Here is a 17,026-nt window from a genome sequence, read left to right on the forward strand (position 1 = left end):
AGTCGGTATATTATGAGAGCTTGTATCAGCACAGTAGAAGTTTGGATGGAGGGGATAGGGCAGATCTTGGTGATATTGTGAAGGTGAGACCGGCAGGTGTTGGTGAGTGATTGGATGTGTGGGGTGAATGAGAGAGCTGAGTTTAGGACGACACCAAGGTTGAGGGCCTATGAGATGGGAAGGATGGTCGTGCCGTCCTAAGTGACAGGGAAGTCAGGTGGAGGACAGGGTTTGGGAGGGAAGATAAGGAGCTCAATTTTGGACATGTTGAGTTTTAGGTGGTGGGCAGATATCCAGGTGGAGACATCCTGGAGACAGGAGGAGATAAAAGCCTGAAGGGAGGGGGAGAGAACAGGGGAGGAGATGTAGATTTGGATGTCATCTGCATAGAGGTGATAGAAGCCGTGGGAGTGAATGAGTTCACCAAGGGAGTGAGTATAGATGGAGAAAAGAAGAGGGCCAAGAACTGACCCTTGAGGAACCTGTACAGTTAGTGGATGGGAGGGGGAGAAGGAGCCCTGAAGGAGACGGAACAATGAAGGAGGCCAGAAAGATAAGAGGATAAGAAAGATAAGAGCTCACTCCCTTTGCTCTTCCTCCCTCTCTGCACCCTACAGCACTTATGTACATATCTTTAATTTTAATTATTTATATTGATGCATGTTTACTTGTATTGATGTCTTGATACCTGTTTACTTGTATTAATATATGTTTCCCAACCGCTAGACTGTAAGCTAGTTGTGGGCAGGGATTGTTTCTCTTCATTGCTGTATTGTACTTTCCCAAGCTCTTAGTATAGTGCTCTGCACACAGTAAGCGCTCTCTAAATACAATTGAATTGATTTTTTTCTTAAAAAAATAAAATTCAGTCCACAGATCCACACTCCTATAAAAAATCTAACAGTTGTTCAACTACCTTTGCATTAAACATAAACCCCTTACCATAGGGGTTTTACATTTAGTGGGCCCCTCCCCATATTATACTGATTGCTTACTACAAGGAAACCCACACACTTTGTTCTCTAATACCAACCTACTCAATTCTGTCTTTCTTCCTGCTGACCCTTACTCACATCCTCCCTCTGGCCTCACTATCACTCTCACTACTAAAATCATCTTCCTCCAAGAGACTTTTCCTAAGCCCTTACTTTCTTTATTTGCCCTTCCTTCTACTCTGTTTAGGCACTTGGGTCTCTATCCCTTAAACATCTTGATTTTCACCCCATCCCCAAAGCACTTACATACACTATATCCAATGTTCATTTAAATGTCAGTCTCCCCTCTATTCATTCATTCAATCAATCAATCATTTATTGAGTGCTTACTTTTTATAAAGCACTGTACTAAGTACTTGGGCAAATACAATATAACAAGCATACACATTCCTGCCCACAACAAGCTCACAGTCTAGAGGGGGCGACAGACATTAATATAAATAAATAAATACATAAAATTAAAGCTAAATACAGATAAATGCATATGATACAGAAATGCACATATATAGTAATCTGTAATCTTCTAATCTGTAATCTTGTGGGCAGGGATCATGTCTACTTACTCCAGTGTATTGTACTTTCCCAAATTCCCTCTGCACACAGCAAGCATTCAATGAATATCAACTATTGGTCTCTCAACCATAATCTCATGGTGGGTAGAGAAAACGTCTAAACTCTGTAATATTTTACTCTCCCAAGCGCTTAGTACAATATTCTGAACACAGTAAGTGCTCAATAAATATGATTGATTGATTAATGAAATATCCCCTAGGGACTGAAAAGTACTCCCTGGTGTTCACATTCACCTCTGATCTACACTATTTGCATTACCCATGAGTTGGAGAGATGCAGATGGGGATTTTTAGAGTTTTGCTGATATGGCAGCATACTGTTAGCAAGTATGGAGTACTAGCCCCTGCTAACAACTTATCTCCAAAGTATAGGATTATACAAGATTCTGGCACTGCACTCCATCTTGGAGTGCATGAGAAGCAGAAGTTGTCAGTTGTTTCCACAAGAGAGAAACTGTCAGTTTCAAATGAGACGTGGAAACAACCAACAGCTTTGCTCCAAAGCTGGTAATCCATTTTTGTGTTTGAAAACATCGTTTGGACAAAATTGATTCTCTTCCTCAGAGTAAAGTTGGCAGCTGATTTATCTATGATGTTAAATAGTGTGCTATGTGAAGGCAACAAGAAAGAGAGCAGATGTCTTTTCTACCCAAATTAATATTTATCAAGAATCTTAGACAACTCTTAACATGTGTAGTTCCTCAGAGGAAACATTTTTATTTCATTTTTTTTTTTAGTATATTTACTTCTTCCCCAAGTTGTCATTTTCATGGTATCTAACCTTATATTGCTTTGGAGGATCTACACATATTCCATTTTTACTATGGTTTTTATTTTGGTTTTGTAAGGCAGAAGATACGTATTTATTTCTAGTTTATTTTGGAGGTTGGATAAGTTGAGGTTGGAAAACAATTCTTCTTTACTTTCTTCTCAGGTTATGTAATTTCTTTTTCCATTTACAAATTAATTGGAGTTAAAATTTAATGTGCATCAAAAAATTAAATTTTAAACAACATTTTAAGAGTGCATTTGAAAAGCATGGAGAAGTGTATACAGTAATTTGTCTGCAAGCTCTATTATTTCCTTGATGAGCAATGAAATCTGTGTCATTTTTATCAGATCTTGAAGAAAACTCTTGTAGCTAAAAAAGATTGGCCTAGAAAGTCTATATTTTATCATGTCTATTTTTAGGGTAAGCTGGTGTGAAATGTCATAAGATCAATTTCAGCAATTTCAGATAACTTTACAATGTTTTCAAGATATTATAAACTGTTTTCAATAACTTTGGAGTATTTTAACAAATAAATTTGAATTCCTATATCATCAAAATATTAGAAAAGGCAATACTATATTAGTGTAAGTGAAGGTACCATTATCCAACAATTACATATTTGTTGAATATGTAAGACTGAAAATCATTTAGTGTGTATTCATATTGTCCTACCTTTACTTTACTATCTAGTTTAACTCACTTAAGTAATTAATATCCTCAGATAAATTTCTACTCTCCTAGTGAACAACTATAAGATTGAGGATCCTAGTGGAAGGAGGTCAGGCTGGGGAATCAGGAGACAAGCACTCTAATCCCTGCTCTGTCACTGGCCTGCTGTGTGACTTGGAAAAAGTCACTTAGCCTCTGGGGGCTTTATTTTATTCACATTCCTCCCCCAACCCGTGTGGTGCACAGACAGCATACAATCTGAATATCTAGCATGAAGAGGCACTTTACCTTCAAATTTTTACCTTTTAAAACTTCAAAATTTGGTGACAGACTGAATTCATTTGTTGAATGAGAGGCATGAGGTGATGATAATGCCAAGGTTAGAGGCTTGTGAGACCTGAAGGATGGTGGAGCTGTTCAGAGTGATGGGAAAGTAAACAGGAGGTCAGGGTTTGGGTTAGAATATGAGTTCTGTTTGGGAAATGTGAAGTTTGAGGAGTAGGTGGGACAGCGAAGTAGATGTGCTGAAAGCAGGACAAAATGCAAGACTGCAGAGAAAAAGTGAGATCAAGGATGGAGATGCAGATTTGCGAATAATCCACGTATTTATGGTAGTGTTTTGTCTTCTTAGAACTCGTCTTTCAAGACTTTCCAAGGGCTAAATACTCTGCCACCTAGTAAGTACTCAATAAAGGCTGCTATCACTACTACAACTACTAACACTAGTAATAACCTTGCTATCACAATCGCCCTCTCCCTTCTTCCCTCCTTAATTGCTATCTTCAACTGTTCGCTCTCAATTGGCTTCTTCCCCACTGCTTTCAAGCATGCATTTGTCTCCCTTATACTAAAAAAAAAACCCTCTCCCTTGAATCCATGGTTCCCTCCAGCTATTGCCCCATGGCCCTCCTACTATTCCTCTCCAAACTCCTTGATGAAGTTATCTGCACCTGCTGTCTCCAGCTCCTCTTCACCAATTCTCTCCTTGACCCTCTCCTATCTGGCTTCCATCTCTTTCACTCCACAGAAACTGCCCTCTCAAAGGTGACAATTAATCTACTTCTTGCAAAATTCAACAGCCTCTACTACATCCTAATCCTTATCAACCATGTAGCTGTCTTCAACACTGTCAACTACCCTCTTCTTCAACTACCCCCTTCTCCTAGAAACATTATCCAACCTTGGCTTCACTCACACTTTCTTCTCCTGGTTCTCCTCCCTATCTCTCTGGCCACTCATTCTCAATCTTTATTGTGGGCTTCTCCTCTGCCTTCCTGTGTTTGTTGTCTCTCAATGTTAAATTCTTGGTTCCCTTCTATTATCCTTCTACACCCACTCTCTTGAAGAACTCATTCACTCACATAACTTCAACTACCACCTCTGTGTATTTAATGCCCAAATCTATGTCTCCAGCCCTGATCTCTTTCCCTTTCTGCATGCTCGTATTTCTTCCTGCCTTGAACAATTCTATATGGATGTCTTCCTGTCACTTCAAACTTATATTTGAAATGAACTTGTCTTCCCACCCAAACCTTGCCCCCTCCCCGATTTTCCCATCTCTGTAGATGACACCTCCATCCCAAGCCCATAACCTTGGTGTTATTCTTGACTCTTCTCTCTCATTTAGCCCACATAATCAATCCATCACTATATCCTGTTGGTTTGGCTTTCACAACATTGCTAAAATCTGACCTTTCCTTTCCATCCACACTCATCTTTTGATTTGTCCATGCCGACAGGATCTGATATTTTATTAAAACTTTACTGCAGAAAGACATAATGTTTCAAAAAAGTCATAATTAGGACCTGGGAGGGGTTTGGAGCCAGGGCCTTCCGGTCAACAGGATATGAAAACCTTATTAAAACTTCATTAGAAGTAGAGATAACATGGATCCGTCCTTGTACCCAGCCCAATTGTCCCTGCTGAGAGAAGGGTTTGGAGCTGCTGCTGTTGCATCTCAGCAGAAGCTTTATTAAAATCCCCATTACCAGGTAATAGTGAGATCAGAGTGGCACTGAGAGATGGACACAATGTCTCTGAAAAATTGAAACCTGTATCATTCCCCACCACCAATCCTACTGATTCTGCTATGGGAGACGTTTGGAGGGGTTTAGCTGCTTTTTCTCCATTTCTGCAGCTGCCCTAGCTTCTCTGGCCACAGAGCTGCAAAGGGTGATAGAGAGGAGGCAGAGGGGCATGGGGAGGGGGAGAATCTGGATTAACCAAATGTCCTATCAGAGCTATGACTACCCACAGCCATCCAGACACCTCAGAGCTCATAACTAGGGAGAGGTCAGAGGGGAGCCTGGAGGAGTAGAAGTGATGTTTTTATTTTAAAATTAAAAAGTGCCCACCACCACTTTCTCCCATCCAGTCATATCTACTAATGGAATTTTTTTTCATGTAGGGCACCAGTAGCAGCAGCTACCTGGCTCCCTCTCTTCCATACCACAGAGAGCAGCAGTCGTGGTGGTGGGGGCAGAAGCAGCAGGTCTCTGAAACTGACAAGAGCTGTGACAGCCTAGACTGGGGCCCCCTCTATTGTGTGGGTCAGTTCCAGCTTCACCCACACTTCACCCATACATTTTTGGTTTCCTAGGAAACAGTGCCTGCTCTAGCAATCAACCTGGGTTCCTTCCTCTTGAGCTTCATGGACTGTTCCACCTCTCTCTTCCCTGGCTACTCCTCCTTCTCATGAGATCAAGTGAACTACTTATCCAATATGGAAGACAGATTGTCCTGAAGACAATATGAGACCACGCTCTGATATTTCATCCCAAAGGATTTTGCCTAAATAATGAGCCATGGAGAAAAATGCACCACACTTGTTTTGGAAATTTCTACTACTCTAACACCATCCTACACTCTGTACCTAACTCTCATCTATCCTCCCACTGACCTAGTGCCCACATTCTTCCTAGGCTTTGGAATGCCTTCCCCCCTTCATATCCAACAGTCCACTGAGGGAGAATGGGAGAGATGGCCCCTCCAGTTGTGTGAGTTGGACTCTGTGAGGTGCAGTTGCACCCTCCAGTTAGCACCCCACATACCCTTACCGTTTCTTTCTGAACTCCTTGAAATAATTGTTTATTCCTGCTGTCTCCATTTTCTCTCTTCCCACTTTCTCTTCACAACCTTCTGTAATCTGGCATATCTCCTTTGTGCAGATCCAAAAAAAACTCTATTCCATCCTTATCCTCCTAGATTTTTAATCTGTCCTTCTAGACATTTAAACTACCTTAAATACTGTGGACCACCCCTTCTCTTGGAATCACTATGGAACAATAATTTCATTTACACTGTTATTTTCTGTACTTCTTTCTACTTCAATAACTGCCCATGTCATGTCTTCACTGGCAAGTCTCTGAATCCCACCCTCTAAATGTAGGAATCTATCAAGACTGATTCCTTATCCCTTCCCCATCTCCATCTCCATCCATTCCCTTGGAGGATATATTTTCTCCAGTGACTTCAACATGGATAATTCCCTGATCTACCTCTCCAAATTCAATCTTTCTACTTCCAAATCCTTTCTTCCCAGCAACTTCTCTATCACTGTATTCAGCATCACCATCCTCCCTGTCTCACAAGCCTGTACCAATAACCAGAAGCAGCATGTATTAGTGTGTAAAGCATGGGTCTGGGAGTCAGAAGGACCTGAGTTCTAATCCAGCTCCACCATTTGTCTGCTGTGTGACCTTGACAAGTCACTTCACTTCTCTGTGTCTCAGTTACTCAGTTACTTAAACCCCATCTGTAAAATGGGGATTAAGACCATATGTTCCATGTGGGACCTGTATTGTGTCCAACATGATTACTTTGTATCTTAGCACTTAAAATAGTTCATGGCACATAGTAAGCATTTAACAAATACCATTTGAAAAAACAAAAACACTCACACTGTCTCCTCTTCTCATTCTCCAACTTTCTCATCCACACCCTGCAATAGCTTTATGACCCTTTCACTCCACTGAAACCCCCACTGCTCTCAGGTCGTCCTTCTTGCCAAATGCTAAAAGATTCTACTCCTCCCCCATCCTTTTAAATTTATCAGATACATTAGAACACCAGAACACTGTGACTAGTTGAGCTGTGTTTCAAGTTCCTTCCAGTTGAGAGTTCTTCAAAGTCCAACATTTATAACAGACCCTTCAGAAGGAGCATGGCCTAATGGATAGAGCATGGGCCCAGGACTCAGAAGGACCTGGATTTTAATCTCAGCTCCCCACTACTTGTCTTCTGTGTGACCTTGGGCAAGTCACTTCACTTCTCTATGCCTCAGTTATGTCATCTGTAAAATGGGGAGTTTAGTACAATGCTTGGCACATAGTTGGCACTTAACAAATACCACAGGAATTTTTTGTTATTCCCAGCCACATCTTTTCCCTGTGTCCTGGAAGTTGGGAAATATGCTGCCATATATGCATCCCCTGAATGACCACTCAGAGTAATAGTACTCATAATTACATTTTATTGAGTATCTTCTGGGTATAATATCCTGAATTAAGTGCTTAGGAAGTGCAAAACAAGCAAGAAATGTATTCCCTATCCATAAGGATCATATACTCTAATGGGGGAGACTGACATAAACTGAGTTAATAGCATAATAAAAATAAATAATCTAATTTACAATTGAAAAAAATACATTTGCACAAGTTCTGAGGAAGGGTATAACCATGTACACAGAGAGTAGAGATAGCTGACTTGGGATTCTGAAAAAATAATAAGGGAAACCATATTGGAAGAAGTGGACTCTCAGGAAGTCTTTGAATATGGAGAGTCCTCTGTTCTCTTGGATTTGGAGAGATGGGGAGGAGTTCCAAACCTGGGGAACAGTGTGAGCCAGGATCAGAAGTGGAAGAGTTGAGAATGAGGTACAGTTAGAAGGTTAGTTTGAGCTGAGCAGAGGACATGAGTGGGTGGGGAATAGAGTGACGTGATTAGGGCAGAAGAAATATTTTATGTAAGTTGAGTTGGTAGAGAAGCAAATGTGAAGAGTTATGCCTGATGGATTTTGTCTTCATTCTATTCTCAATTCTAGATTAAATTGCCCTTCCAAATGACCATTCACGTTATCATGTCTGCCTGAAATTCTTTTCCTCTCTCCCTTCTCCACTAACCTACTGCATACAAAAAAGTGTTCAGTAAACCCTTGTAATAATGATGGTGATGATAATGAAGATGATCATGATGATGAAAGACTTGATGTCTTGGATACTTTAGTAATGACATAACAGAAAGACTGATCGACTTTCTGTTAAAAAGCAGCATGGCGGAATGAAGCAGCATGTTGTAGTGGATAAAGGCTGTTTCTGCCACTTTTCTGCTGTGTGACCTTGGGCAAATCACTTCACTTCTCCATAACTCAGTTACGTCATCTGTAAAATGGGGATTGAGACTGTGAGCCCCTTGAGGGACAGGGACTGTGATAAACTTGTATCTACCTGTGTGCTTAGTGAAGTGACTGGTAAATAGAAAGAGCTTAACAAATATCATTATTATTATCTTTTAAAAATGTTATTATCATCAGTCTTAGTCTATCTTTATTCCATGTTCATAAATACCTTCATAATTCTCTAAAATTGTATAAAAATTGGTAAAATTGTGTAAACATTCCATTATGTAAAGCCTCAAGGGAAGATCACATATTTTCTTTGTTTCCTTGGGTTAGAAGAATTTTGATATTGATAAGTTTCCATAGAGTGGAGCTCTGTGTTTCCATTTGGGGGAGCAATGAATGTAAATAATGTTAGTATTTGTTAAGCGCTTACTATGTGCTGAGAAATGTTCTAAGCGCTGGGGTAGATACAAGGGAATGAGGTTGTCCCATGTAGGGCTCACAGTCTTCATCCCCATTTTAAAGATGAGGGAACTGAGGCCCAGAGAAGTTCAGTGACTTGCCCAAGGTCACACAGCTGACAAGTGGTGGAGCCGGAATTAGAACCCACGACCTCTGACTCCCAAGTCCGGGCTCTTTCCACTGAGCCACGGTTCAAAACAGAAATATATTTATGAAAGCAATAAAGTGCCCTGGACTTTTTGTAAATTCCTTAGTTTCTATAGAACCCAATAGAATGTGTTTTGAATCATTTTTTTAAAGTAACCGCCTGATTTAGATTTGTCTAACAAATAGAAATATGCCATAAGATTTCATAGTAGGAAACTTTGACCTTCAAGAGAAAAGATAATATAATTATTTATTATAGAAATAGTTTCAACTTTAAAATTTTTTTTTATATTCTTGATAAAAAGGTTTTTCAACCTGGAAATTCTACTCTGTTTTGTAGCAAACTCCTTAAGATTGACTAAAAACATCTCCACTAGAGTGAAAACTAACCTCCTGACTCTTGAACTTTCTTAAACTAAATAAAACTGTTTGTGATGATTCCTTGAAAATGTTATCTTACACGCAACACCAGCTGAAGAGCAAAAAAAAAGTTGCACAAAATCCACGGTACTGTGAAGAAGAAATTGGGTCTTATTTGCTGGAGTTTGTAGTGGCACAATTGAAAAGCTGAACAGAAGTAATGCTTAGCTTAGGTGAAGCCCTACTAATCTGTTAAGTGAGTGTTGGTTGATAGGAAACTGCCTCTGAGACCTAGCCAGGATATCCAATTTGCAGCTTCAACTTCTGGGAGTCAGATACCTTCACTTGAATCAAAAAAAGAGCAGAAACCTATGAGTAAATTAAAAAAGACTAAATTGAAGTGTCAGACAAATAATATATCTGTGATAATTGCCTTGGCAGTACTGTATTATAATGAGTCTTTGTTCATTCAAAAGCTCATCCAAAAGGTCCTGTTGATTGACCAGGGAGTCAATGGGAAGAAAAGGAAAAAAACAAAACCTCTTCATTTTCTAGTAAGTAAAGTAAAGCAAAGCCAAGATCCCTGACCTCTTGGCACTATGGTAGTGGGTGGTATGGTGTAGAGCCTGAGCTAGTTTGAAAAAAGGTGAGGAAGTAATTTTCTCTTTTTCTCCTGTCAGTAGGTGAGTAAGGAACTTCTTCACAGCTGCTTGCTTCCACACCAGTAATGCCCTATCCCCTTACCTGAGATGATGTGAAGGAAAGCCAGAGAAGCCAGGCGCATAGTAAGGCTTAATAAATGCCATTACTATTATTATTGGGAAGCAGCATGGCTCAGTGGAAAGAGCACGGGATTGAGAGTCAGAGGTCATGGGTTTGAATCCAGGTTCTGCCAGTTGTCAGCTGTGTGACTGTGGGCAAGTCACTTAACTTCTCTGTGCCTCAGTTGCCTTATCTGTAAAATGGGGATGAAAAATGTGGGCCTCATGTGGGACAACCTGATTACCCTGTATCTACCCCAGCACTTAGAACAGTGCTCAGCACATAGTAAGCACTTAACAAATACCAACATTGTTATTATTATTATTATGGTATTTCTTAAGTGCTTACTATGTGCCTGCTGTACAGCTACTGAGAAGCAGCATGGCTTAGTGGAAAGAGCACGGGCTTGGAAGTAAAACGGCATGGGTTCTAATCCCGGGGTCTGCCACTTTTCTGCTGTTTGACCTAGAGCAAGCCACTTAACTTCCCTGTGCCTCAGTTACCTCATCTGTAAAATGGGTATTAAGACTGTGAGCCACACGTGGGACAACCTGATTACCCTGTAACTACCCCTGCCTTTAGAACAGTTCTTGGCACATAGTAAGCGCTTAACAAATACTATAATAATAATAATTATTATTATTGAGTGCTGAGATAGATACAAGCTAATTAGAGAGTAGAGCATGGGCCAGGGAGACAGAAGGACCTGGGCTCTGATCCCAGCTCTGCCGTGTGTCTGCTGTGTGACCTTGGGCAAGTCACTTCACTTATCTGTGCCTCAGTTACCTCATCTGTAAATTGGGGATTAAGACTGCAAGCCCCATGTGGGACAACCTGATGACCTTGTATCTACCCCATTGCTTAGAACAGTGCTTGGCACATAGTAAATATTTAACAAATATCATCATTGTTATTATTATAGAGAAGCAGCATGGCTTAGTCAAAAGAGCACAGGCCTGGGAGTCAGCGGTCATGGGTCCTAATCCTGGCTCTGCCACTTATCAGCTCTCTGACTTTGGACTTTGCCTGCTGTGTTACCTTGGGCAAGTCACTTAGCTTCTCTGTGCCTCAGTTACCTCATCTGTAAAATGTTGATTAAGATTTTGAACACCTCGTGGGACAATCTGATTACCTTGTAACTACCCTGGTGCTTAGAACAGTGCTTGGCACATAGTAAGGGCTTAACAAATACCATCATTATTAATCAGGTTGGACACATGAGACTCACTGTCTCAATCCCATTTTTACAGATGAGGTAACTGAGGCACAGAGAAGTTAAGTGACTTGCCCAAGGTAACACAGCAGGCAAGTAGAAGATCTGGAATTAGAGCCCCCTTCCTAATGTACTATTATTAATAAATTAGTGATACAAATGAAAAATATCACAGGTTAAATTCAAAAATTAGGATGTAAAATGAAACTCAATCCACAAAAACTGTATAGATATGCATTTTGCCTCACTTCCAAAATACAATATGGCACAATATATGAACAATTTATCAATAACTTTATTCTAATGTTACAGTTTTTATATTGTAAGTTGCTCTTCTAGGTATTTACTACTATGATTTATGTTTTACATTAACTTTTACCATGCTATTTTCCCAAACTGCTTCCAGTAATTTATTTCACATACACCCTCATGTGAAATTTTTTCTACTGAAATTTTCTACTGATTTATATTTGAAATTACATAAATTTCAAGTGGGATATTCTGTAACTCATTACTAAAACTCTAATGCTCATTAATGAAACTGTAACACTTTTATTCCTAGGAGTTTCAAAATAAAGAATTTTAAAATAAAAAAGGTAAAAAAAATGGAAGAAAATCCAAATACAGTTTATAATACCATAATGATAGCTTTGACATTAGTATATTTAAGAACCATTACATATGTTAAGTGATAATTTCAGAAGAGAAGTAATTACTTTCACTGAGCACTTGAGTTGCACTTCTTTGAGTCACTAATCTTCAATCTATAGCATTCATCACCTACAATTTTAATGGCTCATTGATTTTTAAAAACCATTTTAGTTTTCCTCTTTTACATTTCTGTCAAGATATTTACATATTACAATAAAAGCTAGAGTGTTCTAAAAGTAACAGCTGTTACTGAGTGTTTGCTTTCCTGATTCTTTTTCACTGCTACTAGATTTCTGAGCTGAACAGCCATCCTGAGATTGCTGTATGGGTTAGGATACCAAATAATTGATCTTGTGTACTTCTGAGACAGACAAACTAGGATGCTGAGACGAGTTGATTTCCAGGAATCCTCGCATCTCATCTATCTGGAAGCCTCACGTCTCATCTATCTGGAAGCCTCACATCATTACTTTAATCAGTGAATCACATCTATTTATTGAGTGCTTATTTATTGAGTACAGTACAGAGCTCTGTACTAACCACCCAGGAGACTACAATAGAGTAGTTAGAAACTGTTCCTATCCTCAAAGTTCTTATAATCTAATAGTGGAAACAGACAAGTAATGACAATAATGATAATAATAATGATTGTAGCATTTGTTAAGCACTTACTATGTGCCAGGCTGTTGAAAAATATCCCAAGTAGTGAGTCAAGTTAGATCACTCTTTTATTCACTTTACTGCAACAAAAGGTCAGTGGTTGTTCTATAGCCAAAGACAAAGACCTGAGGATGAGCCCATCCTTATATTTCCCACTGGTCCTGCTTCCCTAGGGGATGCAACACCAAATCCTTCCCTCTAATCTAACCCCTCCCCTTAAGTCCCATTTACTCATCTGCTAGATTGGCATATCACATGCCACTTCACCCCTGTTTGTTGTTGTCTTCATTAGCGTCTCATTATACACCAAGCTCCTTCTTTATAGGCTTTGGGTCATCCAGCAGACACTCTGTGGTTGAAGAAGTACTCAGCAAGAAGTCTTCAGCAAACATAGGTGTTGGTTTTCAAAGATATGGGTTTAGGGTCAGGAATTCACAGCTGTCAGGTTTGTTGATAATTTGGTGTCTCAAGGCTGCGGGTACCAGTCAGGAATTCACTGTTTCCAGAGTTGCTGGTAATTTGGGGTCTCAGGACTACAGGTGATGGTTAGTGATTGGTTGTTGCTAAGGGTAGTGATAAGGTGGGTCTTGGCCTTGTCAATCACATTTTCCTAGGTGGAACGCAACACAATTAATCAGTATACATATTCAGTGACAGTACTGCATATAATGAGCTAATCAGTATACATAGTCAGTGACAGTAGTACTAATAGTAATAATAATAACAATAATGATGGTATTTGCTAAGCACCTATATACATGAGCAGGGTTAAGGCTTGACCACAAGGCACTGTACTAAGCACTGGGGTAGGTTGGGTTGGACACAGTCGCTGTTCCACCTAGGGCTCACAGTCTTAATCCCTATTTTACAGATGAGGTAACTGAGGAACAGAGAAGAGAAGTAACTTTTCCAGGGTCACAAAGCAGACAAGTGGCAGAGCCAGGATTATAACTCAGTTCCTTCAGACTCCCAGGCCTAGGGTCTATCCATTATGCCATACTGCTTCAGAATGGCAACTAAGTGAAAGGTCAAGTACATAAATGCTCTGGGGAGACAGGGATGGGTACATGATATGGATTTTAATTTCCTAAAGTACACTGGATTAGATTATGGCAGTGTAACATTACCTGGATTTTCAGCCATAAACTCAGGCCCAAAGAGGCCCAGAATCACTTTAGGAATGCCTGGACCCTGGTCAATCTCCTGTGGGTCCTGATGCCCTCCACTTCTACTGTTTAACTACAGGATTTAGGGTTCCTTATTCTCTGCTTCCCAAGTTCCTACACCTCTATTTCTGCCACAGTCAAAGGCTGAAGCCCAGACACCTCCAAGAAGGCAAAGAGGATATCAGATACTTGCTTACAACCCCCATCCTAGGTGAGGGAGCCAGGGGAACTTGTCACACAGGTATTCCCTGGACTTTCCTATCTGATCCTCTACAACCAAGTTGAAGGATTGATTTATGACATACTCATGAGTCATATCCTCTGATTAGCACCTACAGACTAGATCTGATTGATTGGAAGATACACCAATCTTCTGACACAATGAAATCATAGTGGGACACAGAGAATGAGAGACAGAAAATACGTTTCTGAAAAATCAAAATTTGTATCTTCCCTCAACTCTGCTATCCTACCAAACTCATCCCCTCCCAGCTGGACAAGGAGAGGAGGTGAAGGGAGCTCCAGGGATATCATGTTACCTCTGCTGCTTCCACCACCATCTCTTCAGGGGTCTGAGAGAAGGCAGAGAGAGGATCTGGAGGAGTGGTGTTGGTGCAGGGGGAAAGTGAAGCAGCTATGGGAAGGGGAAAAGCTGGGCTAACTGTAATGTTCCACCTCCCTTTTTCCCAGATCCACCCCTTTGTCACTAGGCAAGTAACTCTTGTAGTTTAAACCAGTTTCATATTGGATGAGGCAGCGAGAAACTTGACCACTTTTCCTATCATCTTGAAAAACTTTACCAAATAATAATAATAATAATAATGGCATTTGTTAAGTGCTTGCTATGTGCAAAGCACTGTTCTAAGCGCTGGGGAGGATACAAGGTGATCAGGTTGTCCCAGGAGGGGCTTACAGTCTTAATCCCCATTTTACAGATGAGGTAACTGAGGCAAAGAGAAGTGAAGTGACTTGCCCAAAGTCACACAGCTGACAAGCGGCTGAGCTGGGATTTGAACATATGACCTCTGACTCCCAAGACCATGCTCTTTCTACTGAGCCATGCTAAACATCATGATAAGGCTTTATGGAACCACAGGGAAGTGAGTACATAATTGCTTAGGATGAACAGACTTAAATGTATAAGCGATGCAGAAGCGGTGGAGTATAGAACAGAGCCAGGGGTTAGAGGTTAATCAGCAAAGGCTTTTTGAATGAAATACAATTTTACTAGGTTTTGAAGATGAGGAAATCTGTGTTTTGTCAGATATGAAGAGGGTTGGAGTTCCAGGCTGGAGGAAGAGAATGAGAAGTCGATAATAAAAGGGATGAGAGCATAGCACAGTGAGTACATTGCTATTAGAGGAGTAAAGTGTATGGGTTGGGTTGTAATAATAATAATGATAATAATGGTATTTGTTATGCTCTTACTATGTGCCAAGCAATGTTCTAAGTGCTTGGATAGATACAAGGTTATCAGGTTGTCCCACTTACGGTTCGGCGTCGTAATCTCCATTTATAGATGAGGTAACTGAGGCACAGAGAAGTTGTAAGTGACTTGCCCACAGCGGTCAGAGATTGTGGGTTCTAAATCCGGCTCCACCACTTGTCACAAAGCTGTCAAGCGGTGGAGCCGGATTTAGAACACACTCCCAAGTCTGTGCTCTTTCCACTAAGCCGCGCTGTTACAGGAGCAAGTATAATTTGGGGAGAGAGTTCCTGCATGATAGATGGGAAATGACTGGAGATTTGGGGGGAGTAGTGAGACACGCTTAAATATTTTTTTTAGAAAAATGATCTAGCCATACATCAAAATAGGGATGTCTTGAAGACTGGAAGAGCTATGAAACTCAGGAAATGAACAAGATGAGGTACAGAGATGTAGACTTGTGAGTAATCAACAATAGAGATGGTAGTTAAACCCAAGGAGTGGATGCGTTCTCCAAAGGAGTAGATCTAAATGGAGGATAGAAGGGGATCCAAAAATGTCTCAAAACTGAGCCCTGAAAGATGCCAAGAAGGAGTGGTCAGAGGGGTAGAAGAGGAGGGTACAGTTAAGGTTTGATAGTGATTCCAGGAAAAGGGCATGGTCCATAGTTTCAAAGAAGAATTATGGTGGAGTATAGCCTGTTAGATTTGTCAAAGTAGAGTTGACACCATGTAGAGAGCATGTTTCATTGAGGTAAATGGGCAGAAACCTGAGTGCAGCACCGAGTGTGGAATTGGAGGAGAGGAAGTGGAGGGAGTGGAAGTAATGATGATGATGATGATGATAATAATGATCATATTTGTTAGGTGCTTACTGTGTACCAAGCATTCTACTAAGTGCTGGGGTAATCCCAAGATAATCGTATCCCACATAGGATTCACATCCTAAATAGGAAGGGAGAACAAATATTGAATTCTGATTTTGCAGATGAGGGAACTGAGGCCCAGAGAAGTTAAGCCCTGATTGGGTAAGCCCTGATTGGCTCAGTGGAAAGAGCCCGGACATGGCAGTCAGAGGTCATGGGTTCGAATCCTGGTTCTGCCACTTGTCAGCTGTGTGACTGTGGGCAAGTCACTTAACTTCTCTGTGCCTCAGTTACCTCATCTGTAAAATGGGGATTAACTGTGAGCCTCAGCTGGGACAACCTGATTACCCTGTGTCTATCCCAGCGCTTAGAACCGTGCTCTTCACATAGTAAATACCAACATCATTATTACTATTATTATTACTAAGCAACTTGTCCAAGGTCACACAGCAGGTACATGATGGAGATGAGATTAGAGCTAATGTACTCTGACTCCCAAGGTCTTTCCACTAGGGCATGCTGCTTTTCCACGTGTTCAAGGACTTGGGGCCAGGAAGAGCAGCAAGAGAGAAAGTGATCATTTGGGATGATCTACGTATTAGTAAAGGTGAGGAGGTACAATGACTGGCTTAAAGAACAAGATGAGCAGGAATGGGAGTTTACCCACATTCCACAGGCCATTTTTGACTGGGGCTATTGGTGAGAGAAACAGGGGGCAGCCAGGAGTGGGGAAGGTTTGTATGTCAGTGAGCTTTTTAGGATGACATGTTTGTGGAATGACACTGGGGAAGTAGGATAGGAATAGGGTGCTTAGAGGGAAGGAAGACATGGAAAAACAGGAAGTTTTAAATGTTATGACTTCAAATACACTGACAGGTTCACAGTTCGAAAGGATGCAATAACAAGTCCATGGTGATGAATCACATCAGGACTTTTCTGATGCTTGAAGATTGAGACATGCTGGGCA

The sequence above is a fragment of the Ornithorhynchus anatinus genome, chromosome 2 (genome assembly GCF_004115215.2).
Source record: "Ornithorhynchus anatinus isolate Pmale09 chromosome 2, mOrnAna1.pri.v4, whole genome shotgun sequence".
NCBI classification, from domain to species: domain Eukaryota; kingdom Metazoa; phylum Chordata; class Mammalia; order Monotremata; family Ornithorhynchidae; genus Ornithorhynchus; species Ornithorhynchus anatinus.